This window comes from Brienomyrus brachyistius, unplaced genomic scaffold (genome assembly GCF_023856365.1).
Source record: "Brienomyrus brachyistius isolate T26 unplaced genomic scaffold, BBRACH_0.4 scaffold37, whole genome shotgun sequence".
NCBI lineage: Eukaryota > Metazoa > Chordata > Actinopteri > Osteoglossiformes > Mormyridae > Brienomyrus > Brienomyrus brachyistius.
The window spans coordinates 2,668,106-2,695,811 of record NW_026042312.1 but is presented as its reverse complement, the minus strand read 5'-3'; the positions used below and the strand labels follow the sequence as shown (position 1 = coordinate 2,695,811).

The 27,706-nt window shown below is 39.9% G+C and overlaps 1 protein-coding gene and 2 long non-coding RNA genes across 5 annotated transcripts in view; 1 reads left to right on the top strand and 2 right to left on the bottom strand.

The window, feature by feature from the left end:
• Positions 1-27,706, top strand: part of LOC125722196 (uncharacterized) — a 240,263-nt gene that overhangs the window by 41,130 nt on the left and 171,427 nt on the right. The window lies entirely within an intron of this gene.
• Positions 15,299-16,548, bottom strand: LOC125722226 (uncharacterized). The gene is made up of 3 exons (XR_007386227.1): positions 15,982-16,548; positions 15,552-15,835; positions 15,299-15,433 (listed from the first exon to the last, which is right to left on the bottom strand). It is a non-coding gene; the product is annotated as an uncharacterized LOC125722226 (long non-coding RNA).
• On the bottom strand, positions 21,800-23,162 carry LOC125722208 (uncharacterized). The gene is made up of 2 exons (XR_007386202.1): positions 22,471-23,162; positions 21,800-22,370 (listed from the first exon to the last, which is right to left on the bottom strand). It is a non-coding gene; the product is annotated as an uncharacterized LOC125722208 (long non-coding RNA).

The window sequence follows — 27,706 nt, the reverse complement described above, 5'->3', positions numbered from 1 at the left end:
AGGAGGAATGGAGAGGTAGAGAAAGGGGTTAGTCTCACACATAATGTAATGCAAAATAAAGAGTAAATACAAGTGCCATGAAGCAGAATTGAGCTCCAGCAGGCCTCGACTTACAGTAAAGGAATTGTAAGGCAGACATGCTAACAAAACAGCTTTACATTCCCAATTCCAAACCATTAATGGGCAACCTTAGAGTGACGACGGCTAAAAAAAACCTTAGCTATAAGCAGGAATGAAACATTGTGAAAAGCCAAGACTCCACATGAACATGTTCTCCCCTTGCAGAGTCAGATCACGCATTTGAAGTGTTCCCAAGTGTTTGTGTGTTTTAGGTTCCTGTTAGTGAGGGGTCCTTTGCCGTTCTGTAATGCAACAGTGCTAACCACTGCACCGCTCCTGAAAATCATGAACCATTTTAAATGTTGAAGTATTTTTGAATTTTTGAATTATTAAATCAAAACATCCACTGTGTCTCTGCAACTGGTTTAAATCCAGCTTCAGATGGATAACTGTATGTTTATGGGCCATTGAGTTATGAAAAATAATCAATGTAGTGAATCACTATATTCTCAAATTAGTTGTTGTACTTTTACGAACAACACCGTTTATTAAAGAAACAAATTTGCATTGGCAGAATGAAGAATTAAAAATGAAAATAAACTATCATTTAAGAAACTGTGGAAAACTGAATTTACAATATTTGTAAATTGAAGGAAAAGTCCATTAACGTAACGGAAAATGTGCTGGTAATTTTCTGCCAGTACATTTTCCATTTTTTGGTGGATTTTTTTTTTTACAGTGTATGACATGCTTGAATTCACTGAGCTCAAGTGTATGTGAAAATTAATATATTTACATCTAGTATATTTCATGGCTTCACTGTATTTCCCTCTGCAATGATCAGTTTCATCTAACTGCTGATGTTAAAGGCAGAGCTGAAATTTAGTTTAGTCATGACCTCAAAATTTAATTGAGTAGGTATTCTGTACAACCAGACAGAACTGCTGGTTGGGCTGGTCATCACCTGCATTTTCTAAGTGAGGTCTAAATGTAAAGTTTCAAATTGCACAATATATATATTAATCTGTTTCTAATGTTTTTACAAAATATTTTTTATGTGTTTGCATCTTATATTTTGTATAATGGGCTTGTACATTTGATTCTTCCTTGATTTCGGTGTAATGAAGTGTAACTAGTGAAAAAGAGAGAAGCTTTTGGGAAGCATTATTGAACTTATTGTCCAGAGTCACTTGGGTGACAATTAAGGTCAATATAAATCACCCATTACCCACTGTAATCCTTTGTATTCCCCCCGCACACTCTGTTAACAAAATAAGAGGGTTGAAGTCAAATCAGGTTAAAAATGTAAGTTTGATCCTCCGCCTATCGCGGAAGATGCGTTCCAGACCCATCAGCGATAGGTGAAAATCTACGATACAGAAAGACCATATAAATTATTTTTTAAGTTTAAGCCTTAAAATACCCCTCCCACATGCTTTAAACACATGTAAACTTATTGAAACAACACATATATCTGTTTGTCGGGCTAAGGATATGAGTAACATAATAATAATAATAATAATAATAATAATAATAATAAAAATAAAATAATAATATGTAATATATATACACACACACACACAACTTTCTCTCTAGATATGTAATGGAATATATAAAAATAAAAACATATATGGCTCTTACACATTCTTTTCATCCTTCTTCATGCAGCGTACTGTTGATTCATTCAAGCCATAATGGCGAACACCGTCCGCATAACGCTTTTCTTCCCGAAGCACATCCAGAAGTTTTACCTTCTCCTGAATGGTCAACGTCTTCCATCGTAGGGCTCAGAACAAAACGAAAACAATCGGACCACAAACAATGTACGGGACACACAGAGAATTGTGAGGCGTCGGAGGAAAATCCGCGATATAGTGGGGGAATCGCTGTAATGTGAAATCTGCCAATCAGGGTTTTCAGCACCATGGACAGAAACCTGTAGTTTATAGGGACCTATTATGCCCATTTTCACTGTTCATAATTGGATTTTTATCTTCTGCTAGAATAGATTCACCCTTTTAATAGGTGATATCCTAGAATCCAATATATTATTGCAGGGCTATTTTCATTTGATGTTAACCAAATGTGATATATTTATTTTTACTTTTGATATCTTGTCCTTTTCCCCTTATCTGATAAGAGCCGCTGTCCGCTGAGACAAGCTGTTGTGTTTTTACTGCTCATTGAAAAGTGGGTGGTGCGGACATTGTGTATTACATCACACTCTGAGACAGTCACTGACTGGTGGGCTCTGAGGGGGCGGTGTGACCTGAAAATCATCCATCAATCAACCCAGGATGGGGGCCCAGCCCATCGCAGAGCACACTCACACACCATTCACTCACACATGCTCTCCTACGGGCAATTTAGCAAGTCCAATTGGCCTCAGAATGTCTTTGGAATGTGGGGGGAAACCGAAGTACCCAGAGGAAACCCCACGACGACATGGGGAGAACATGCAAACTCCGCACACATGTGACCCATGCGGAGACTCGAACCTGGAACCCAGAGGTGTGAGGCGACAGTGCTAACCACTAGGGATGTAACAATATTGACCATATCGCGCTATCGCGGTAATAAAAGTGTCTCGATATCGTCGTGGTCATGTTACGATATTAAAACGCCAGTTATCCTTAAAAAAAAAAAATAAAAATAGGCAGGTTTCTGCGGAATAACGCATTGTAAACTACATAACCCATGATCCGTTGCGCTACGGCATTCGCTGTTGAGCCAATAGTAGTTTACGCTGCCCGCACAACAAACAAGCATGGCGGATAGCGGCGAATACAGCATGGCTCATGTTGATACTTCTGAAAACGCCCCCGAAATTGAGATTGTGCAAGCCCCTGCAGCATTCAAGTCCGAAGTATGGAAGCATTTCGGCTTCGCTATGTCAACAAACGCTAAAGGACAGAGGGTGGCGGACAAACAATGGACCATATGCAATCACTGCCACGCTACAGTGCGTTATAACACGGGAAACACAAGCAACATGCGGAGTCACCTGACGACCCATCACCCCTACAAGTTTACAGATTTGCTCACAAAGAAGGTCACGTCCGGTCAAAAAACGTTACAGGAGGCATTTTCACCAGTTTTGCCACACAACAGCGTAAGGGCTCAGGAAATCACGAGGTACATCGCGGAATACATAGCTTGTGATTTACGTCCTTTTTCTGCAGTAGATGGTAAAGGATTTAAAAGGTTAGTGGCCAACCTTGAGCCGAGGTACAAGATGCCATCGCGGGCTCATTTTAGTCAAAGTGTGTTTCCTGCTCTTTACCGTAAGACAAAAGAAGAAGTTATGCTGAACCTTAAACAGTCTGAGTGCGTCGCTATTACCACTGACGGATGGACTTCGCGAGCAACGCAGAGTTACATCACTATTACAGCACATGTGTTATCGAGTAAATGGGAGATGAAGAGTTACGTTTTACAAACAAGACTGCTAAGCGAATCACACACTGGTGCAAACATAGCAGAAGTGCTCAAATCTGCAGTGAACGAGTGGGAGCTGGACAAGATTAGCACGAATATCGCTGCTGTTACTGACAACGCAAGCAATATGCGAGTAGCAGTAAATGAAGCCAAACTGTCTCCTCACATAAGGTGCTTCGCGCACACGTTAAATCTGGCCTCCCAAGCAGGTTTAAAGGTAAACGCTGTGAGCCGCCTCCTCGGAAGAGTTAGACGTGTGGCAAGTTTTTTTCATCGCAGTTCTACAGCCACAGCTGTTCTGACCACCAAACAAAAACTACTAAATCTCCCTGCGCACAAATTGATCATTGATGTCGTTACAAGATGGAATAGCTCACTTGACATGGTGGAGCGCTACCTAGAACAACAACAAGCTGTTGCTGCAGCCCTTCTGAGTGATGAACTGAGACAAAAGTCACGTGAAATAGACACTTTGGACACTTCAGACATTGCAAATGCTGAAGATCTAGTGAAGCTCCTTTCATCAATAAAAAAAGCCACAACTGTGCTCTGTGATGAGTCGCAACCAACAATTTCTCTAATTTCACCTCTAAAACAAATGATTCAAGAAAGCATGGCCACAGATAAACATGACTCAAATGTTATTGCTCAGATGAAGGCAGCCATACTGAAGGATCTCTCTGACAGATACCAAGGAGAGGATGAAAAGTTCTTGCAGGAAAGCAGTGCTTTGAATCCACGCTTTCGGACCTTGCAACATCTAGGCAGCAAAGAGAGGGAAGACGTCTTTGAAAGAATAAAGTTAAAAGCATCACAGATGCAACAACAGGTAAATATTTTTTAACACTGTGCCTTAATTAAAGAAATAAAAAATGAATAAATACATAAATAAATAAAGCTAATATAAATTAATAAATAAAGCTAATATAAATGTATCTTTATCATTTAAGAACCAGGACCAAGATGTGCTGTCACAGAGCTCACATTCACCAGATCCGGCCAACAGCAATGAGAGCTTCGTGCCACCTCCAAAGAAGCATGCCCTTGAGGACCTCCTTGGTAGCTCCTTTGGCTGTAATGACTCAGAAGTCACAGGTGGAATTCAGGCAGAAATGGACTCTTACTGTAAAGAATCACTGATTTCTCTGTCTGCTTGTCCCTTGAAGTGGTGGAGAGACAATGCAGGGCAGTATCCTATTCTGTCCTCACTAGCAAAGACCTACCTGTGTGTACCCGCTACTTCAGTGCCCAGTGAGAGAGTATTTTCAACTGCAGGGGATATTGTAAATGCTCAGAGGTCTCTTCTTCTCCCTTGCAATGTAGATCTTTTGATCTTTCTGAAGAAAAACTTGAACATAAGTTAAAGGATACACCAGTTTTTCAGTAAGCTTTTTCACTATTTTATTTAAGTTATGTTCATAGATACTTGATTGTTTCAACAAGCTGTTTTTATTTGCCTAGCACATATGATAGATTAAACCTGGCTTAACTTGATCTTTCTTTGCAGTTCCCTGTTGGGAATTCCTTTCTTTGGAATTGTTTCGTTGTTGTTTACAGTTGTTTGAGAGAACATTGCACATGAGAAGAAGAATCAGTTGTTGAAGAATCACTGTATCATACGGGGTATATTAATGCTCCTTGAATTTGCATTTTAAAAGCATTAAGGGATCAGCATATGTTGTCATGATCCTTAAATATACGAATAAATGTCCTGGTGACTGGCAAAAGCAGTTAAATTTTTTTTTGTTGGTTATTTTCATTCTTAACACAATTTTGGGAACTATTTTACAATACCGTGAGCCTCTCCACAATATCGCAATAAATATCGTATCGTGAGATCAATATCGAAATTGTATCGTATCGTGACATTTTAATATCGTTACATCCCTACTAACCACTGTACCGCTCCTGAAAATCATTTGAAGTATTGAATTATGAAGTATTTTTGAAATCTTTATGAAATTTTTATATTTATTAAATCAAAACATTGGGCAGTATACATGTTATAGCTACTTATTAATGAATAAGCAATATAATAAGATTCAATTTTGCTTTCACTACTTAAAGCGCCAGAACAACGTATTTGAAAAATTCAACAGCAATATCTCTTACCAGAAATCAGGAACAGGTTAAGAAAATCCACAGACTTCGTCGCGAGCAGTTTAATATACGAACTATTTCCTTCTACCCGACTCCAAACACCAATAATATCACTGCGCAGCAGATATCGCCAGGCAGCTCGTGCTTGTGTCTAATGCGCAGAGATACGAGTAGTGTACTTCGATAGAAGCCCGACATTTCTACGGCTGATATTTCCAAACCTGAACAACTCCCAGCAGAACTTTGATGAATAGATAGCATTAAGCCCCCTCTAAAATATCTTTTAATAGTTTTTTTGTGAACCTCCCATTTAAACGAAGTACATCGTGGTGCTCATGAATTTGAAAGCCTAGATGCCTCATCTCGCTTTTCCACAACGTGTCAGCAGCGCCACCATCTTGGAGCAATAATTAGACATAAACAAGCAACATGTCAGGGTGTAGATGGAAAGATCTTTTAGCCATAACTTCTTTACTAATTAACGCATTTATATCTTACAATTATGTAGAACAAATAAACAAGCCCACCACTACTGCCCCCCCCCAATTTATGTAGTACTGCTCACAGTATTCTCAACAAAAACTAATCATGCTAGTATCTCGTCAGTGTCACAGGCTAGTAAACATGTTATGTATCTTATTTGACCGTACTGCAAATTTTTTTACCTGTGAAATGTGGTTCCCTGTTTTCTAGTTTTAACATTCCTCATGTTGTTGCAGTTTTGAAAATAGTCGGTTCACTAAGTCATCTCTATGAATCCTCTATTTCACAATTACCGTGCCAATATGGCGTATCACCCAACGAGGCAGCCAAGCTTTTGAAATCTATGGCGGTGTTGCCTACGCTACTACCCGTCACATGACACAGGAGCTACCGTATACCCGCCAATCGGGAGCCGGCTAGATCAACCACGCCAACCCGTCACACAGAGAAGAGTGAGGCGAAAGAAGCGAATCAGTTTAAAAATGTCACCATCAACGCAGTGTTCAGTAGTCTGAAGATATTTTACTTTAAGCAAGGCACAAAATAAAGTTGTAATATTTGTAATAAAATTTGAAGATTAGCCATCCCCAAGGAGCTGACAGGAAAGTCAGGTACAGGTTTAGTCCTCCTTAATCAGCTTGTCGGTTACTAAATGTCGGCAAATAAGCTTGCCTTTTTCTGTGATTTTTTTTTTCAGTTAAATTGACACTTAACGAAGTAATCTGAGACCTGAGATATAACATTGGCAACGATGGTCATTTTTTACAATCATAGATTTTAACATTGAGGACGTGTGTCTCATGTCATTTTCACATAGAGGGAGTTTAATTGTTTTTATCTGTGTCTGTGTGTCAACATATGTCTATTTAGTTATGTCACTCAAATGTATGATTAGTATTGACATTTCCGTAGACTACTATGTTGTAATAAAACTGCATGGTCCTCTGGGAATTGGGCAATAGAACGGAATTGTAAAGTATCAATAAGAAACACTATTAATGAAGTAGCCGCCCTAACCTTTTACTTTGTATGAAGTGTGCATACAAAACACAAATAATGCAGTTGTACTGTGTTGTATATAATTTAAAAGGTATACTTGCCAGCAAAAGATTGAGTTAATAAAATTAAACGAAAAGTATTAAGACCCCTTGTCATTAATAGTATTATATACTTCTTAATTTTACAATGACTTTTTTTTCTCTCATATATTTAAGTTTTTGAAATTGATAATCTGGAAAACTGCTGCCTGGGATCCACTATCCATTCTTGACTCTTGGAATAGGAATTGAAGTCGAATCAAACAGCCTTACAGCACCCTCTTGTGACATGCAGTAATATGAATGAAGTGTCCCGTTTTAAGAGGCAGACGTTGAGGCCGAATTTTAGTTGGTCACAAATGTATTTTTCTTCTGCAGCTAGAAGCGTCGTCTGAGCCTGATTTTAACTGGCATGTCGGTGTGGGATTCTTGTAGTAGAAGTTATGTGAATTGCGGTACTCTGAAATTAAGTGGTATGTGTATTAGAATCGTGAAGTGTCATCTTCCTTTTGTTTTAGGTTCGCCCCGGGCATTTTTATGAACTGTATTGTAATATCAGACTGTGTGTCATGAATTTCTGAAGGGATGTTATATATGACCATTTCTTGGATACGTCTCTTGTACAGTAGTTGCAGTTTGTCAGGCCTAATGTGACATGGTGAACAAGTCCTGTGATTAAAGCATGTCTGCTGCTTAAAACATTGCGTTGTATGCTGAAGGTTTCTTGCCGGTACACGTTGAATTACCGTTCCATTAGAATATTCAAGTGTTATTTTTAAAATCATTTAATGAAATAGGTATTTATCTCATCATTGATGACTGTGGTCCACCTGTGTGACAAGTAACCTGTCCCGGACAGAGGTTTCTTCAAGGCCTGTTGTAGGAACCCCATGGTGTAGCATTATGAGAAAGTATACAGGGAGTAGTACAAATGAGCAGTCGCCCTGCCCCTCTTTTACTCATTTTGGATGCTTAAATTACTAAATTGTGTCTTTAATGCTAATCTGTATGATTCTATGGTCTGAGTGAGTCTCCAGTACTACATGAATGGTAAACCTAAAAACTCTACTTCTCTTAGCTTAATAATATTTTCTTTATTGAGTTGAATTAGTTTGTGTCTAATTTTCATTTTATTGATTTTCTGCACGGGGGCGGCATGGTGGTGCAGTGGTTAGCACTGTTGCCTCACACCTTTGACACCCGGGTTCGAGTCTCCGCCTGGGTCACATGTGTGCGGAGTTTGCATGTTCTCCCCATGTCGTCGTGGGGTTTCCTCCGGGTACTCCGGTTTCCCCCCACAGTCCAAAGACATGCTGAGGCTAATTGGAGTTGCTGAATTGCCCATAGGTGTGCATGTGTGAGTGCATGGTGTGTGAGTGTGCCCTGCGATGGGCTGGCCCCCCATCCTGGGTTGTTCCCTGCCTTGTGCCCATTACTTCCGAGATGGGCTCCGGACCCCCGCGCGACCCAGTAGGATAAGCGGTTTGGAAAATGGATGAATGGATGGATGGATAACTCAGTTACCTTTTATTAACCGACCCACGCTTATTTTAGTAAGAGCTATAGCTAACACAGAGCGATCAGTTGCCGGCTAACAAACTAGTGACAAAAGTCAAACATTTTAAGATTAACTTAACAATTAACGACCCACCATAATCAAAAAGTATTAATTTACTTCAAACACAGTTTAACCGCATTGTGTGTCTTGTATGTACCGGAATAAAACTGTTTCCTCAAACTTTTCCTGCGCCTCGACCCACGCTGCGGTGATCCTGTCAGATTCCAGAAAATGAAAATTTGCGCACTCGTTCCCCGGATCCGGCCCGTAGCTGCTTTGATTCTGCTGACATTATTGCGTTCCCGCCACGGAAGCCTGGGTCCGGGCCTTGTCCGTATTCCAGCTGTAAAACGGATGTGACTGTAACGCGGATTTGCCGGCTTAGAGGCGGACCCGGATCGGAGTCAGCTGCTATCTGGGAGCATACTTGGGTATAGATCTAAGATCACTGGTGATTAGCTATGTGACGTAACATTTCACAAACATGCCATATAGGCCGAAGGAAAAAGCCCAGAGACAAACTAGTGACCTGGTTCATGTGTGTGTCGATGTTTTTATCGCATTGTGTAAAATATGCCTATGAAATCAAAAGTGTGGCTCCACAGGGTTCCAGGATGCGACCATTTAGTCGCATTTTGCAACCATTTTTGGAGACAATACAACTAAGTTTATAACTAGACACATTAGTGCGACTTGCAAATATGCCCCTCATTTGTGCCTGAATATGCCTCCCATATGGTGGCTGACCACATATCATGTGAAAGACCCGGAGAGAGTGAGTGTATATATATATATATATGTATGATGTGTGTGTGAGAGACACCATCGGAAGTCCGGTTCAGTTCCTCAGAGGCACTACTATGGAGGCGCTTACAGTAATAAACTTGCTGACCGCAAAAACTGGCACTATGATGGAAGTTATGCAGAAGTGCAGAGTAGATGGAATAATTTTTGTACCTCAATAAGATTGTATGCCTTTTGCCTGTGTCTCCAGCCAGTGCCGGGGGTGAAACGCGCCTGCAATTATCAGCGGGATAACATTATCGTTTTTTTTATTCTGTGGAAATTGAAAGACCGATTTGCTGGCCAGATTTATTTATGAATCATAAACATGTTGTGGGCTATATAAGTAAAGTCAGGGCTCTCAAGTCTTATGCATTGACTGTGAGACACTTGCATTTCAACCAGTTCACATGCTCACGCGCTGCACCTTATGTTTGTCAAGCTGAGAAGTAAGGGTTATGGTTATAATTATCAATAAATAATGTACTTCCCTGTGAAACAATGATGCTGGATGTTTATTTGCATATCATGATATGGTGCAGCCTTTTAATAGGTTTCTGTTTTTCTGTTAATCCATTCATGGTGTTGAATAAGTCAGCAAGCATAAGTGTAAGGCTAGTGAGTGACTGGTGTTTTCGGGGGAGACTCCCTAGAGCTGGAGAGAAATACCTTAAGGCACGGGATGAAAAATCCCAAATCTTCCAGGAAAAATGTCAGCATTATATGTATTTGCCACACAGAACAGAATAAAAAATTCCTTAGGGAATCACACGCCTACCATAGTCACTATACTACTCAGAACGCCTGGCAGCCACCAAATCAAACATAGGAAAAGGTCCGGATTTATAGCGTTAGAATGTGGTAGAGACTAATATCCATAACGTACCATCCTAGAACACACTGTGCTCTAAAATTTAAGCCCAATTAAAATCTGAATATTAAATGAGGAAAATAATTTGATTTGTTCTTGTATCCCATCCATTATATCTGCTTTGGGGAAAATGCACTTCTGTAGCCACTAGGGGAGCTCTCACCTCTTCTGGGCCCAGCTAAATAATTATGTTACGCATTCTAACAAGCTTTATTATCTGTGTCAATAAGCCCTGCTTTTACACTAACACTCCTGTAGCCACTAGGGGAGCTCTCACCTCTACTGGGCCCAGCTAAATAATTATGTTACGCATTCTAACAATCTTTATTATGTGTGTCAATAAGCACTGCTTTTACACTAACACTCCTGTAGCCACTAGGGGAGCTCTCACCTCTTCTGGGTCCAGCTAAATAATTATGTTACGCAATCTAACAAGCTTTATTATCTGTGTCAATAAGCACTGCTTTTACACTAACACTCCTGCTGAGAGGCTAATTTGATTACCAGTCTTGCCCTTGTCATTAGGAACACATGAGAATTTGCGCAGTGCTGTGGATTCTCACTGGTTTTCCCCAAGACTGGTACGATACATTTTATTCAGTTTCATACCACAGGTGATTGCAAGAGGGATCAATTGGTTTACTTTTATACTGGTGCGAGGAAACTATTATTATGATGGTGGGTTATCAAACACAGTAGCTGGCTACCTCAGACATAAGACGCCCATTATGTACCTGTGTGTCACCTATATGGGCTTGGAATCTGTATATCAATTGAAATAATTATTCATAGCCCAGATAGCATCATGTTATTGTTTCAGCGTTGAAGTATAGTTAAATGCATTGAATTATGGTCAGTGTTAAATTATCAGCATTGAAAATGAATTGATTTTTGGTCAGATTTTCAATATTGAAAAATTAATGGTGGCGAAACTATGGAAGATTATAAGCACAAAAATTCAAATGGCAATTCATTTTGCAATTGTCAATTCAATATTCAACCAGAGCATGCATTTGTCATTTCAATATTTAATCTGTGCATGTAATTTGAAAATATATTTTGCAATCGGCAATTCAATGTGCAAAGTGCCTATGAAATCCTTAATTAATTTCATAATGTTTTGAATAAAAAATAGAATGACAATTCACTGAATTGCATTTCGTTTTGCCATGGGCTTTTTGCCTCTTTATTCAAATGGCAATTCATTTGGCAATTGTCAATTCAATATTCAATCAGAGCATGCATTTGTCATTTCAATATTTAATCTGTGCATGTAATTTGAAAATACATTCTGCAATCGGCATTTCAATGTGCAAAGTGCTTATGAAATCCTTAATTCATTTAAAAATATTTTGAATAACAAATAGAATAACAAATCACTGAATTGCATTTCGTATTACCATGGGCTTTTTGCCTCTTTATTCAAATGGCAATGGCGTCCCCGGGAATTGCATTGCATGTTGGGGAGAAAACTCAATTTGCAATTCCCAACTGTCAGACCGCTCATCAAGGTGGACCTTCATTAACGACGTCACTTCCTTGTTTAGGGCCTCGCTACCATTCAACGGATTTGTTCGTTTAGTTAGAATGAGTAATGGCGGCAGAAGAGCTTGCAGTAAATATTTCTGCCTTAGCAGATGACATGGAAATTAATCGGGTATCAGCAGTAGATGCGTTTGATAGGTTGTTTGTGTTGTCACAGAGGGTAACCAACTGCGTGACTTGATGTAACGCCTGAGCTACATTAGTTTGCACCCTTCTCGTATCAAGTCCAGTTAAGATTGTAAGTTCCTCTACCCTCTGTGACAACACAAACAACCTATCAAACGCATCTACTGCTGATACCCGATTAATTTCCATGTCATCTGCTAAGGCAGAAATATTTACTGCAAGCTCTTCTGCCGCCATTACTCATTCTAACTTTTTTTTTTTTTACGTTTTAAAGAACTTTATTTAGAGCAAAACAATTACAAACTCAAACAAACAGTTACTTATAAAAGTCTACATAACAATATATCACACCTCCTGTGGTAAAAGCATGTTATTGCAATGATATAATCAGCATGTTACAATCAAATAAGGAAAAGTGCAACTAGTTATAATTATTACAAATAATAAAAATAATAATAAAAAAATAAAAAATAATAATAAAGAAGATAAAGGGGGTTTACTCATTCTAACTAAACGAACAAATCCGTTGAATGCTAGTGAGGCCCTAAACAAGGAAGTGACGTCGTTAATGAAGGTCCACCTTGATGAGCGGTCTGACAGTTGGGAATTGCAAATTGAGTTTTCTCCCCAACATGCAATGCAATTCCCGGGGACGCCATTGCCATTTGAATAAAGAGGCAAAAAGCCCATGGTAATACGAAATGCAATTCAGTGATTTGTTATTCTATTTGTTATTCAAAATATTTTTAAATGAATTAAGGATTTCATAAGCACTTTGCACATTGAAATGCCGATTGCAGAATGTATTTTCAAATTACATGCACAGATTAAATATTGAAATGACAAATGCATGCTCTGATTGAATATTGAATTGACAATTGCCAAATGAATTGCCATTTGAATAAAGAGGCAAAAAGCCCATGGCAAAACGAAATGCAATTCAGTGAATTGTCATTCTATTTTTTATTCAAAACATTATGAAATTAATTAAGGATTTCATAGGCACTTTGCACATTGAATTGCCGATTGCAAAATATATTTTCAAATTACATGCACAGATTAAATATTGAAATGACAAATGCATGCTCTGGTTGAATATTGAATTGACAATTGCAAAATGAATTGCCATTTGAATTTTTGTGCTTATAATCTTCCATACGAAACCTTGATATAAAGCGACTTTTTCAACATTGAAAATAAGATGCTGAGTTAACATCAATATTATTGAAAATAAAAATGGAAAAATGAATTTATGGGGGGCGGCATGATGGTGCAGTGGTTAGCACTGTTGCCTCACACCTCTGGGACCCGGGTTTGAGTCTCTGCCTGGGTCACGTGTGCTGAGTTTGCATGTTCTCCCCATGTCGTTGTGGGGTTTCCTCCAGGTACTCTGGTTTCCCCCCACAGTCCAAAAACACGCTGAGGCTAATTGGACTTGCTAAATTGCCCGTAGGTGTGCATGTGTGAATGCATGGTGTGTGAGTGTGCCCTGCGATGGGCTGGCCCCCCATCCTGGGTTGTTCCCTGCCTCGTGCCCATTGCTTCCGGGATAGGCTCCGGACCCCCCCGCGACCCAGTACAATAAACGGTTTGGAAAATGGATGGATGGATGGATGGATGGATGTGCACCAAAGCACACACGTTTTTTTCTGATGGCTTAAACACATTTTTGTAACTACTGGCTATTTTGCAAAAACTCTGCACTCAAATAAAAAAACCACCAAATCAGCAAAACAAACAGGTCTCTTGCAAAAGCTAATAAATCTTGCTTAACTCTTCAAACCTTTGTAAAAATGGTATTTTTATACCAATCAGTTAACACAAACCATCATATTACAGTTTTTTATGATTGCTTAGGCACGATTTTAAAAACAAGGCTCATTTTGTCAAAACCCTACACACAATTCACACATCTACACACACAAGTAGCAGAACATCTGAGATCTTTTGCAAAATGAAACACTTAATTCAAAACTGTACAATAATTTACCAAAAGCCCACTTTGGTACCCTATGGCGCAGACATGGTTCATACAGTCGGATTTTGTTTGAACCAATTACACACTGCTGTGCTCAATCTGAAACACTTGTAACATTTCTACCTTTCTAATGATATAGTCTTGGTTTGATTTTTTTTCTCTTTTTTGAGATATTGATAAAGAACATGAATATATTGACCAAACACAACACACGAGACAAGTACTGCACCTTGATGAACATATTTATTTCTTTTCATGTACTCAAGTCAGTCAATACTGAACATTTGAACGAAACATTCCTACGTAACAAAACATTTTTCCAGTTTCCATATGGTATTACAGTTTTTGACGATTGCTTACGCACGGTTTTCGAAACAGGGCCCGTGTTTTAAAACAGTACACACAATTAGCACAACCACTCACCCAATTAGCAAAACACTACAAATCCTTTGCATAATGAAATACTCTTGTAAAAACTATATACTTATGTTTAAAAACCACACTTTTGTACCATAAGAAACACATGTTTCACATTTACCATACTCTGTTTGCACGAGTTACACTCTGCTGTGATAAACCTAAAACACTTTTAGCACTTCTACTTTCCTATGATTAGAGTAGGCTACCATCAACAAAGTACAAATGTAAAGTAAATCCACCAAACACTACACAAAACCAATGTTGCACACTGAAGAAACTCATTTATTTCTCAACATGCCCAAAATGTTGACATGGAGATTCATAGTACTGTAACAACATGTCACTTTACGTACTGTACTGTCAGTTTACTGTAACAAAGAAAAACACTAGACATTGTCTCTTCACCTAGCTGGATCTGGCCAGAGAATTTCATCAACATCGCAGGCAATGTTGTCATTAGCTAGACACCTTGGGAAGAAACGTCTTGAATGACGAATCCATCCTTGTATTGCTGCTACCTCCATCTGGTCACAGACCTCCTCCATGGCTTGGAGGAGGGGTACCTCAGCCTGGAGATGGTGATCATATACCTTCCACCGCCATGCCGAGAAAAACTCTTCTATAGGGTTGAGGAATGGAGAGTATGGTGGAAGATGTAGGACGGTGAAATGTGGATGTTGCTGAAACCAGTTCTGAACCAGAGCAGAGCGGTGGAAAGACACATTGTCCCAGACAACAATGTATTGCATATGATCGATTTGATTTGCTGCTGTTATGTTGTGCAACTGGTCCAAGAATGTAAGTATGAGTGCTGTGTTGTAAGGGCCCATATGGGCATGGCGGTGGAGGACCCCATTCTGTGTAATGGCTGCACAGAGTGTTATATTTCCCCCACGTTGCCCTGGGACATTGACTATAGCCCTGTGGCCAATGACGTTTCTTCCCCTCCTTCGTGTTCTCGTCAGGTTGAACCCAGCCTCATCTACGTAAATGAACTCATGCTGGATCTCCTCTCCATCCATTCGTAGAACTACCTGAAGAACAGTGTCAGGCAAAATTGTGTAGTTCAGTGTCGATGTAGTATACATATTACAGTACAGTAAAAGATTATGAGACGGTATGCAAGATCACACTGCTAAAGTGAATAAATACCTCTGCATAATCATGCCGCAGTTGTTTCACCCTTTCGGAATTGCGCTCGAAAGGCACTCGATAAATTTGCTTCAATTGAATATGGTTTTTTTTTTAGGATGCGTGCCAGTGTTGATATTGAGACCTGATGGATATCGTTGAAACTGGCATGGTTATTGACAATGTTAGCTTGGAGCTGTTTGAGTGTTATAGCATTGTTGGCCAAAACCATGTTTACTGTCTCCCTCTCTTGCTGTTCTATGAACATAGGAGGCCTTCCCCCTTGTCGTTCCTGACCCTCAATCCTATGTAGAAAAAAAACAGTAAACAATGGTACAGTATATTCAGAGGACAAGGTAACAGAAGTGCTGATACTGCATAGAATCCAGTACTGTAAAGCAGTTACTGAAACCGTGCAGATGTTCTTGATATGGTGATATTTGTACAATACCTATTTTCCAGCCGAAATGTTCTTATCACACTTGCCACTGTGTATCGGCTTAGATTTGGCTGTACTCGCAGTCCAGCCTCCCTCAGCGTCAGGCCGTGGTTGACAACATGGTCAACCAGTGTTGGCGGATCTCATTTGTCAGATTCGGTCCTCTTTGAGCACCTTCTTGTCTTCGTCTTCCTCTTCTACTACCTCCAGCATGGCCTCCATCTCTTCCTCTTCCTCTGTTGATTCCTCTTCCTCCCCTTCCTCCTCCTCCTTCCATTTTGCTTGAAGACCGATGAACTCACCTGCTGCTTTTTATAGTGCTTACACACCTGATTGGTGTGTCTACAATTAAACAAACAAGTGTTTGCACACCTGATGACTGTGTTGAACCAATTAGTTGGACGGTGCGGTAATTTGACAGTCAGTGCTTTGGTATTGCAAGGAAGTGACTTCATGATAGATTTTTGTGTGTGATGTATGTTAAGTGTGTTTAGTGTTTTGCAAATCACTGTGTGTAGAGTTTTGCAACAAGTGTGAGGTTGACAATGTGCTTATAGTTGTGCAAATATGGGCTGCTGTTTTGCTTGTTGAGTGTGCAGTTTTGCTAATAGTGTACTACTTTTAATTTCCGTGTGTAAGCAATCATCAAAAACTGTAAACATACCATTGTACTGTAAGCTTACAATAATACTGTAACAAATTACATATCCAGTTCAGTATAGAATAAAAATAAAAAATAAAAACCTAAACATCTCTCTGCCTAGCTGGATCTGGCCACAGGGCCTCGTCAACATCACAGGCTATATTTTCATTTGCAAGGCAACGTGGAAAGAATCTTTTGGAGTGACGAATCCACCCTTGTATGGATGCTGCTTCAATTTGATCACATGCTTCCTCCATAGTTTGAATGAGGGCCATCTGGACATAGGGCCGGAGATCATAAACCTTCCACCGCCATGCAGAAAAGAACTCTTCTATGGGGGAGTATGGTGGAAGGTAGTGAACTGTAAATAGTGGGTGTTGATGAAACCAGTTTTGGACCTGGGCGGAACGATGGAAAGCCACATTGTCCCAGACGACAATGTATTGCATCTGGTCCCTTTGGTTTGCTGCTGTGATAATATTGTGTAATCGGTCTAAAAATGTAAGAATGAGGTCAGTGTTGTAAGGACCCAAGTTGGCATGGCGGTGGAGGACCCCATTCTGTGTAATGGCAGCACAAAGGGTAATGTTACCCCCACGTTGCCCTGGTACATTGACAATAGCCCTGTGGCCAAGGATGTTTCTTCCCCTTCTTCTCACTGTCAGGTTAAATCCAGCTTCATCAATGTATATAAACTCATGCGGGACTTCTTCCGCATCCATTCGCAAAACTCTCTGAAATACAGCAAAATATCTCATTGCGTTATCATTATACTGTAGGTATGCTATACAGTAAAATTACATGTACTGTAAAAAGGTTATGTGTGCAGTACACAATACTACAGTCAGTAAACAAAACATACCGCCACATATTCATGCCGCAGGACTTTCACTCTGTCTGAATTTCTTTCAAATGGCACTTTATACAATTGTTTCATCAGAACTTGATGTTTTTTAAGGATACAGCCTATTGTTGACAGAGAGACCTGTAGGACATTATTGAGAATTTGGTGATCATTGACAATATGGGCTTGAATTTCTCGAAGTCTGATTGCATTATTGGCCAAAACGAGGTTTATGATCTCTCTTTCTTGCTCCTGTGTGAATATAGGGCGCCTCCCTCCTTGGTGTTCTCGACGATCAATCCTATGTTGGGCAAACAAAATACATGTAGCTTACTGTAAAATGAAACATGAATACATACCAAAACGGTTGATATAGTACATGCAGTAAGCTATGGATTTTCTGTTGACGGAAGATAAGTTTCTCACCTGTGCTCCTGACGAAATGTCCGAACTATTGATGCCACTGTGTTCCTGCTTAGGTTAGGCTGTACTCTCAGTCCAGCCTCCCTCAGTGTTAGTCCGTGGTTTATTACATGGTCCACAATTGTAGCACGAATTTCTTTACACAGATTTGGTCGTCTTCTTCTTTGTGCATGTCCTACCCCTCCTCTAGGTCTTCCTCTCCCTCTTCCTCTTCCCCTACCTTGGCCTCTTCCTCCACATTGTTCTCTCCAGATTCCCCCTCTCATCCGTACTCTTCCTCTTCTTCTGACACTGTCCATTTTTGTTGAAGACAGGTGAACTTGCCTGTTGCCTTTTTATAGTGCTTAAACACCTGATTGGTGTGTCTACATTAAGCAAACAAGTGTTTGCAAACCTGATGACTGTGTTGAACCAATTGGTTGGACAGTGCGGTAATTTGACAGTCAGTGCTTTGGTATTGCAAGGAAGTGACTTCATGATAGATTTTTGTGTGTAATGTATGTTAAGTGTGTTTAGTGTTTTGCAAATCACTGTGTGTTATGTTTTGCAAAAAGTGTGAAGCTGAAAATGTGCTTACAGTTGTGCAAATCTAGGCCGGTGTTTTGCTCCTTGAGTATAAGGATTTGTTAATTGTGAGAAAGTTTTAATTTTAGTGTCTAAGCAATTGAAAAAAACTGTAATAACTTGAAAATTGACACACTTAAGTGAACATTTTGTTTTGGCATACAGTTCATTACAAAAATGGAAAGCCCCTCATCTTGCTGGGTTTTTTATCAAGGTAACGAAACACCTTAACCTGTTAATATAAAGAAAAGAAAACGATATGATTCATAAAATTAGGGCAAACATGCCATTTTTTGTTCAAAAGTCCACAAAAAACATTTAAAATTGTTTTACTTTGTCGTTGGTATGTATAAAAAGTCGCTAATCTGTTTAGAATAAATGTTTGTTTCCAGTAAAATTCTCTGGCTTCTTTTCCGAAAAGTGGCTCTTCTCAATTCGGATGCCGATCCCTGAGCCAGACTGACATCCACTGAGCTGGACAGAAGCATCTGTCGTGAAATTGCTAAGAGTGGCTGCATATCTAAGCTTTTCTGTCAGTGTTCATGTAAACAAACTATGTATAGAAATGAGGTTTTCCTTTGGATAAGCAGACAGATGAAATATATGTGTTCAGTAATAAAACGAGTTGAATAAGTACCTCTAACTGTCAGTCTCTTTCCCATGCGCTCATGCTTTGTGTGGCTCTGCACTGCCATCTGCTGACAGAATAAAGTAGTTGCACCCAATACATGCTAAAGACCTGCTGGAGAATTTCCACAGCAATATGACATGTTCATGTTCATTATAACCACATTCACAGTGCCTCCTGCTGACAGGCTTGATTTTAGCAAATTGCTATGAGTCTTCAATCAAACTGACACAAATCTATAACATTCATGGTAACTGATATCGTGTTTCTCTCCCAAAGCACCTTCTGAAGTAAGAATTGTGCTTTTGGGAAAAAGAGGATCTGGGAAGAGCAGCACAGGAAATGTTATCCTGGGGGAAGAGAACGAGTCAGTGAAGATGGTACTGAAGTGGTTTGGGGAGGAAGCCCTGAAACACACAGGTGTCCTCTTCACACAGGCTGATGAGCTTAAAGAAAACCAAACCACTGAGGAATATGTGAAGGAGAACAAGGATCTGAAGGAACTTGTTGATAAGTGTGGAGGCCGAGTCCATGTCATTCACTCTAAGCACTGGAACAGAAAAGATAAAAATGCTCAGTCTGCAGATCTCGTGGAACAACTACAGCAAGTGATGATAGAGAGGAGAGAAGCTGGGGAATCACAGGCTGTTCAGACACTGGAGGAAATGAAGAACTGGCTGTTAGAACAAAGATCATCACACCTGATCAGGAACCAGGCCAAGGGTCAGGAAGACCTTCAAGCTCTGATGGAAACCTGGATGAATCAGAGTACAGGAGTAACAGCCTTCAGATTAAACAGCTGCTGACAACTATAGAGAACATGGTGACAAACAATGGCAGCAGTCATTACGGAAATAAATCACTGCAGGTCATAGCAGAAATGGAGGTGAAAACGACAAAAGAAGAGATGGATGAGAGAGGAGAGGAAGCAGGGGAGTCTGAGATCTGGAGAAGAGCAAGAGAGAGAGTGAGCTGGGGCATTAGGGGCAGCAGGAGCTGCTGATGCTGGGGCAGTTGGGCATTAGGTGCAGGAGCAGTAGTAGGAATAGTGGGTGTAACTGCGGGGGGTTTGGCTGCAGCAGGAGCCATATGAGGGGGGGGGGGGGGGGGCTGAAAGAGGCAGAGCTGCAGCCAGAGCAGACAGTGCAGGAGAGACTGCAGACAATGCAGCTGAAGCTGTGGCAGAGATGGCAGGAAAAACTGCGAAAGAAACTGGGGAATCGGGGCAGAGACTGAGAACAGCAAAGGAAACACCTTATAAAACACTGTAGTAGGTCACATGCAGGGAAGCAGCCGCCTGAGTGATAGATGCAAGTAAATAGCTGCTGCATTAATTATATGCAAGGAAAGAGCCGCTTCATTGGTTAAGCTGCAGGCAGACAGGACTGTCTACTGTGACAGAAGTGTGGGGAGCCACACAAAAGCCAGTGAGACCTGGAGAATAAGCTCACAGACAGCTTCAGCAGGACTCTGCTAAGACGGGATGACTCTGCCCAGCATGAATGGGGTCAACTGTGATCAAATGCTGCACGTGAATCGGGGGGTTTAACCGGCATCCTACCCACATATTTTACATACATGAGCTACCGACTGGGGGCATCAAGAATAATTTACTGTAAGAAGCAATGATAATAGAAAATAATGACAAAACATTTCTTCTCAAAGTATTATTAGTTATGTAATTAATGTCATCTAAAGATGAATGTCACTAATATTGTTTTTACAATTCATTAGCATATTTTGTCAAATGAAAATCTATACTTTTCTTCAACACAACGTGCAGCTTCTATCCCAAGCACAATCCACATTATTACTTAAAAGCGTATTGACCCTCTGATTCTGGTATCACTTACTTTTCAGTAATTTCAAGTAAACATTATCTGTGCTGTATTTGTATGATGAAACCAATCCTTGAGTCCAATATAAAATAACTGAAATAAACACACAGTCATGCAAACTTCAGCACTTTGTCTTTCAATAAAAGCTGCAGCATCAAATCCGGCCAGTTCTGATCTGCCTGCCATTTTTGCCTAAAAACAAGTGCTGGTGTTATCAAAAACTGTCATATAGCTATATTCCAGATTTATTACAGCCAATCACATCTCGGAGCTCCGAAGAACCTCCTTCTCCTTACATTTCCCTCCTTCTCACTCTTCCCTCAAATACTGTTACATTTGTCTTTTTTCCACACTCACACCCTGTCTTGATCATACTCTGACTGCATGGCATCCATATGCAGGGCAAACTATTTTACAGTCTTATCTTGTATAATATGACATAAACATTGAATTTGATTTTTTTATTTTCACATCCGAACACAACGCACAAACATGAAGGGATGCGTTTGCATTTGCAACCAACCCCTCCGCAAATCCCCCTGCGGAATACTGGCCACGGACCGGGGTGGGAATCCCCAAGCTGGAAGACTGTACTGCGTCATGTTAACATTAGCTAGCTAGTTAGCATGGATACAGAGTGCACCGGACTAAAACTATAAAACATTTGCAGCCATTAACTTATAGGTGGTAGTAACACGGAAATGACTCTTTCTGCGTCAAAATAAGGTAACTCTGTGATTTTGATACTTTATCATTTCCTTTAACTTAACCGTACCTTCCTCCCATAACTCTGTCTCTGCTTATTGACATTTAGGAGAGTGTCAGATATAAATTAACGGTGCAAAATTATCAAAGACAGACACAACAATGAAGAGATGACAAAGACACAGTTTGAAAAGTAAGTATATGTTTTATTGTAAAGCTCTTATCCTATTTTAACTTAGCCTATCTTATGATATTTTAACAGCATATCTTATCATATGTTAACTTAACCTATCTTATTATGTTTTAACTTAGCTTATCTTATCCTATTTTAACTTATCCTATCTTATCTTATCTTATCCTATCTCTTTTGTATATTAACACTTAAACAGTATCTCTATTATCCCTCCGTCCCCGCCCATAACCCACAAGTCCATCAACAACATCGCTATTATCCCTCTGTCCCCGCCCATAACCCACAAGTCCATCAGGAACAATGTCTCTGTAGTCAGTCCTCCTTCTCCCACCATAACCCATAAGTCCATGGATCCTTGTCAGGAGTTGCTGTTCCGCCGATCGCTGACGCTGCCCCTGGCCTCTCTCTGGTTGTAGATCGCAGGAGCCGTTGCTGTCCGGACGACGGAGGAACTTCAGTTGGGGCCTCTTCCTCGTCGCTCCTTCTTCCTCCAGCGTGGGTAGCCTGTCCCTCCCGCTCCACGGACGAACCCTCTGGCCACGTTGATTTTCTTCTCTTCCAGTCTGGACAGCCGATTGTTAAAACAAGGAAAGATTATTGATATAACACATTTTATGCTCTAATTAAAGTGCTCTAATAAGGTCTCTTAAGCCAGGGCTTTACCTTCGGCATGTCAGGCACCCTCCGTGTCGATCGGGGCTTGTCTGTGTCATCTGTCTTCTTAATGACACCTTCCTTCGTTGTTATTTTTACTTTAATTGTAAGTTTAATTTTAATCTTAACTATGTTTATTTCTTTGTTCTCCATTCTTTAGATGGCAAGACACTTCAAAATGCAACCAGTCGTTAAGATGCTCGAAAGCAGTTTGAGAAGATAAGTACATGTGATTCAAAAGCAATCAAGTTGTTGTCACGGACGCCCATTCGTACCATAACAGACAATGCGATACTATGCAGCTCGTCGGCGACTTTCGGCCGCGTTCGGCTCCGATTCGACTGTAAGCAGATTGCCACTCTGACGTATGTGGCGCGAGACTCGTGCTTTCGGACTCAAACGCTCACAGCAATAAATCTTATGGAGAATCTCCATTAATCCATTTAAAACCTAAAACTGGCTGCATCAGAAGCGTTTCGGCAGTTTGCAAACCATAAAGACTATTTACAAAGTAATGAAACTGTTATATAAATGTGAATACGTGTGTAGGCTTGTCCCGAATTGAAAATCTCATGCCAACAAGCTGACCCAAGTTGGCAACCCTGCGTAAGTCGCCCCCCTTATTTTATATGCAAAAATGATCATATGCAGGGGGCACATAACTGATATGAAAGTACTCATTCGCTGTCTAAAGCGATACGCGTGGTAATGTCTTGTAGCAGCGCAAATGCGTATTTACTTTATGTGCATACGCGCTGTTATGACAAGAAATCATTGTGTATTTTAGCCTTCATGCCGCGAAAGAATTACAAATTAGCCTAAATGTTAAGATGCACGGTAATTTCTTGTCATAACAGCGTGAATGCACATAAAATAAATACGCATTTCCGCTGCTACAACAAGGAGTTGCCTCGCGTGTACGGGGAATGCGCACTTATACTTGCGCACCATGCAGTTATGTGCGCTCCTGATCGTATGTATAGTATATTGTACAATAAATGCTATAATATTTAAGTCGTATCGTTTGCTGTTTTTTAATATTTTAATCATCATTTTCTTCGTTCATTCCTGACGACAATTGGGGCAGAGACTGTCATACGCTCTCGGTAACACTCACAACCAGATGTAGCACAACAGTGAAACATTTACAAATGTGACAAAAGGTCTTCTGTGTGTCCATTAATTCACACATAGAGTTTTAATCCCGTTTACATGAAAAGCTGTAGTTATGTTGCCCCTGACAATTCCAAAATTCTTTTTGCAGCAAACTGACAAACCGAATAAGCCCAGGACACTGGGAAATGCTTGAAAAACATGGTAAAGTAGATTTCAGCATTTTCTGTCGTTACATTTGTATTAGAATTGTAAGAAATGTTTTCGTTAGTGTTATTTTGTATTTTGCAGGATGTTCCTCAACAGATTGGTTCTGTGGACTGTGGCGTGTTCATGTTGATTGTTGTCACATCACGGATCGGGGAAGCAGGAGTAGGAAGATGGAGAATCTGGAAACCAGCTAGGAACACAGGACAATAGAAGTAGGGACTTAAATGACTGGACGGGTAAAATATATTTTGACGCGGAGTTAAATACATAGAACTAATGAAAACAACTGGAAACAGCGAATGACATGGAGATTCCACACGAGGTTAACGAGGGGGCGTGGCACACGGGAGGATCGGACGAGCGCGCGTGTCAATTGTAAGAGAGACCACCTTGAATTGTTGGACGTAACACTTGTGATACAGAGAATGTATTGAAGTGTTTTTCCCCTCCCTTTTATCAGTATGCACTGTGCATGGCCTTGGTGTGTCTTGAGTATTACAAAATGCACCATGAACTGTGTATATTATATATCTATATTATATTTTTATTTAGGCCATAATATGTGATCTTGATCTGTGGTTTTTCATTGAGTTGGAGGGATTTGACAAAAACATCCTTTTAGAAATGCGTGAGGAAGTAAGTTCTTTTCTTTTTGACAAGTAGTGTATCTGTCAGGTTTGCGACACAACAGAGAAATTAAATATTTTATTTCACTCCTCAGGGTCAAGACTCTGGTCTCCAGCTCACCGCTCTCTGTTACATCTCCATGGCCATTTTGTCTGATAGTATCATTCGATTTTTCTATGCTATAGTTTTTTTATGTTTAATCATTGCACGGTATATAAATTATTATAAATAATAGTTTATTTTCCTTGTGATGTGTCTGTGCTTAATAGTATTAAATACGAGTTTAAACAACTACAGTTTCCTCAGTAATGTATTTCATGAACTGATATTTTCCCAACAAAACCCATGTTTGCATTCAAGTCTCTGTCATATTTTCTACATAATATTTGCAACAACCATTATGAAAACTTTGCAGAACTACAAGCCTCTCCAGTTGCAGCCACACCCATATCCAAACTCACATATAAGGTATATTTGTATATTGTTTCCAAGGTACCAGCATTCCTACAGAACCATGTTACATAATATATCCACATATAGGCAATTTCAGTGTGAGTCCTGATGCATTATGCATACTGCTTTCAAATCTGTCATCAAAGCATTGACTGTAAAAAACATGGAGACCAAAATGTCTCTAAAAGGTGAAAACGCAACATGTCAAGCGCCCCCTACTGGCTGGCTGCAGTACTATTATTAGCACCACCCATACCAATGTGTTTCAGTGGTAAGAGGCAATTTTCCACATTACTTTCATGTCTTTCCATCTACACAATAACAAAACATTTCTTCTCAATGTATTATTAGTTATGTAATTAATGTCATCTAAAATGAACGTCACTAATATTATTATTACAATTACTTTGAATATTTTATAAAATGAAAATCTATACTTTTCTTCAACACAACGTGCAGCTTCCACCCCAAGCACAATCCACATTATTACTTAAAAGCTTATTGACCCCCTGATCCTGGTATCACTTTTCAGTCATTTCAAGTAAACATCATGTGTGTTGTATTTGTATGAGGAAACCAATCTTATCAACATCAACAACTGAAATAAACACACAATCATTCAAACTTCACCACTTTTTAATTTTGTTTTGTCTTTCATTAAAAGCTGCAACATCAAATCTGGCCAGTTCTGATCTGCCTGCCATTTTTGTCTAAAAAATAAATGCTGGTGTTATCAAAAACTATGTCATATAGCTATATTCCAGATTTATTACAGCCAAACACATCTGGGAGCTCCGAGGAACCTCCTTCTCCCTACATTTGGGGAAGATGGTGGCGCAGGAGGTAGTGCTATCGTTTAGCAACCAGAGAGTTGCAGGTTCGAGCCCTGGTTTCTTCTCACCCCATAAAAAGTGCCCTTCAGCAAGATGCTGAACCCCAAATTGCTCCCGGCGTGCAGCTTGGCGCCTTGCATGGCAGCCTCCGCCCCCGGTGTGTGGATGGGTGAATGTGAGGCATAAATTGTAAAGTGCTTTCAGTTCTCATAAAAGTAGAAAAGCACATTTACCATGTGTGTTTTGGATTTGGATTGTATTGGTGTGTAGTCAATCGCTCATGTACATGCTCAATCGCAGTAACATTTTCACAGGAATTTCGGAGACTGAAGTGCTAATTCTATGGGGGTGTATTCAGTGGGAAAGGTATGTATGTAGGGCATGTCCCCCCCTTCGTCGTATTAGATATTCTGTTTCCCCCCCTGTGTGTTAAGTAGTGGGGTTGCTCTTGCATGTTTAATAAAAGATTGTACTACACTGCTTGTCCTGGCATATTGCCTGTGGTTTGGGGGGAGGTTAATCTGTGTGTGTGACCGTGAGTGACGCGACATGTGTGCTACAGTATACATCCAGTATGTAACTGTATAAAGTAAAACTCACTGTATAATATAAAATGCAAATGGAATACTGTAATATGAAGCATTGCAGTAAGAGGACAATATTACAGTACAGGGCACATTGTTGGATTACATACCTGTTGGCTCTATGAAATGTTTGAATGGTTGAGGACATGGCCATCATTCGGCCGACCAGCCTCAGCCATTGTAAGGACCTAAATATATATATACAGTACTGTGCAAAAGTCTTAGGCAGGCAAAGAAAATTATGTTTAGATTATCCTCCTGTTGGTGTAAAACTATGATACGATGCCTGTCAAAGTGTGTCAGCTTCGCCATTTCAGAACCTCTGCTAAAATCATCCTAGTATTTGCAGCGACCGTCCAGTGCAGCCATGTATTTTTTGACTTGACCACTAGCAGACCTCATACAGTTAGTCAATCTCTCACTGACTTTTTAAACCAATATATCTAATTATTTAATTGAGCTGTTGGGGAAATTTAACAAAATCATGGAACGACTGAGGTGCCCCTGAGGAGAAGTTTGGGAACTGAAGCGGTGTTCATCTAGCCATCCAACTAGATATCAGTAACTTTTTAGAAAACTTATTACTAGTTTTTATTGTGTTACTCTTAATTTGCACCCGTTCTAATGTTAAATTGTGCTTTTTTTCTAAGCCAAAGTACACTTGCTACACAGATAAACAGCTTTAAACATTTCTTTGAACTGCCTAAGACTTTTGCACAGTACTGGATATATATACATGCACAGTTGTACAGATGTATAGAGAACATGCTTGAGCGATTATGACGACCATTTTGCAGGTAATGAGTTATATAATGAACTAACACCATATGTCAGACTTTTCAACAGAGAACCAGTATAATATATTTTGACCAACATGTCATGAAAAATTGAAAATGTAGGATTGTACATAATTATTCGCATGACTGAGCCAAAGCATTTGCAATTTGACCAAAAGAATGAGACTTTGCATTTATGATGTGCAAAAGGGACTCGATGATGTGGAGGTTGTACAAGTAGTTATGAGAATTTCATTTCTGATCTGAGAAATGTACCAAAGTGACTGAAAAAACCTGTAATACTGTTCTGCTGTACACTAGAGGAAATGCATGGGCTGGACTATTCACAGTCCCATAGAAGAAGCTAAACCATATTTCCTTGGAATTACATCAAATAAAATACTCTATTATTTTAGAAATCTGCTGCATGACCACAATTCTGTGTCATATCAGCCACCTGTCAGCTATGAGAGATGAATCTCTTCTATCCTCACTGTACTGTACAGATCTGTGTGGACCACAGGCTGTAAAATGTTCATGTGCTAAGGGCTCTCAAACAGAATTTCTGAAAATACTGTTCCATCCATAAAGTTTTTTGCAATTAACTTATCTTTATAATTTGCGTAATTTAAAGCCGGACAGGCCTGCA